The sequence below is a fragment of the Falco rusticolus genome, chromosome Z (genome assembly GCF_015220075.1).
Source record: "Falco rusticolus isolate bFalRus1 chromosome Z, bFalRus1.pri, whole genome shotgun sequence".
NCBI lineage: Eukaryota > Metazoa > Chordata > Aves > Falconiformes > Falconidae > Falco > Falco rusticolus.
Window position 1 is genome coordinate 4624111 of NC_051210.1, and position 1936 is coordinate 4626046.

The window sequence follows — 1936 nt, forward strand, 5'->3', positions numbered from 1 at the left end:
GCCGCCGCCCCCCGACTCTCGCAGCCCCGCACCCCGGAGCCCTCCCGCCGGCTCCCCGCACCTCTGCGGGCTCCGTCTCCGCGCCCCCCCCCGCCAGCGGGGCAGCCCAACTTGCACAGCTCGGCGGGCTGCGCAGCCGCTGCCCCCGGGCGGCCCGCAGCGCCCCGCGCCGCGTAAGGGGCACCGTCCCCGTCCCCGTCCCCGCGGGGAGCGCTGGGCAGCGCCACTCCCGCCGCCCCCTCGCACGGGTCCCGGCCGCGGCCGGCTGCCGGAGACGGTCTCTTGTCAGACTCACCCGCAGAAATGCAGCATTACCAGCGCTCGGTGCGAAAGGACGGGCCTTTTTTTTTTTTTTTTTTTTTTTTTTTTAATAGGTTCGTTTGGTTTTAAAACCGGACTGAAAAGGCTGTACTGTATGGGAGCTCAAATCCAAATTAAGCACATGCAATAATCTGTGAGTGCAACTAGACTTTGCAGATACTTCTTTAAATTTCTATGTAGAGAGCCAACTTGTACGGTCCTTTCGGAGCAGCAGAGTTTATAAAGGCACAGACTATTATTTTTATGATAGATTAAGGTACTGGAAATAGGAACAGCACATGTGATAAAACCTAACAATCAAATTCAAACAACAGTGATAAATGTATATCTGGTTCACGTTAATACAAGTCCTTGGTCTCACAGTCTTTTTCCCCTATAAACATCTCATTGGGCCACTGACCTACTTCCAAAGTTCTGTGTCTGACAGTGAATAAATGCCTTTTCGATTCAACTGCACTTCTTAAACCATGGATGCTCAAATCACGGTCAGAGCAAAATGAAGCTCAGACAGCGCTAACAAGCACCCTGCAATTGCTCTCAGTGCAGTTCCTGGGAGAATACCCTTCAGGGACTTTGGGTCTACATCACGCCCTACCCTGCCTTGGGGAGATTTAGATGGAGAGCGGACAACTCTCAATGGACAGACAGTTACATGCTGTAAACACACCCACAACAACAACAATAATAGCAGTAATACTGATGTGCCTAGAGCCACTAGGCAGCCAGACATGAGCCAAGCACATTTCACACGGTGGTGAGAGGCACATATGCTCGGCAGTGTCAGCAGCGGAGCCCGAATACTGTCGGGGAAGAAATACTTTCTCAGCCTCAGGTTTGGCATGAAGTGCAGCTGGGGAGAAATCTGGAACAGTTGCACGGGTTGTACCCTTGCTATACCTCTTCTGCAGACAATTTTCGTCTCCCAGTGCAGCACCCAACTATCCAGTAATATTCACATTTTCTTAGTGGAAGAAAGAGAAAACTGTGCTAAGACTTCACACTTTTCTGCTTTAATTGAAAACGACTGTCATCTGCACTATTTTGTGCAGGATATGTAAGTTTTCAGGTTTCTGGCTAGCTGGTAACACAGCCCTTCAAATGGCAAGACAGAAAACGAGCACCATCTTATTTTGAAAGCAATTAATAGGGTAGGCAATATTTCAGAAAATAAAAGTATAGAGCAGCCTAGCACATCTACTACACCTCCGTGTGGGCACTTGTGGCCTAATCTTTAAATAGTTGTGACCTTCACATACTGGAGTATCTTAAAGCCATGCCAAGTTTTTGTCACCAGTACGATTCATCAAATCCATGTAAAGGACACCTCGATTTCTAAAACAGGGTTCGGATGCTAGATGGACAAACACATAAAGGGAGGGATCAGGCTTTCTCACTCATCTCAGCAATAAGATAAGGCAGGAATTTATGCATTATGTTTTGAAGCATTTAGGATTTTTTTCCCCTCTTTTCCTGCATTTAATTTTAAAATCTGGAATAATTTCAAACAGTGAAAAACCTTTGTTCTGGTGTCTGTACTTGTACTGATGCTCCGCAAATGCACCCTTTTCATATTTCTGGCACGAGACTCAAATCTACTCTTTTCTGCTGTCCACAG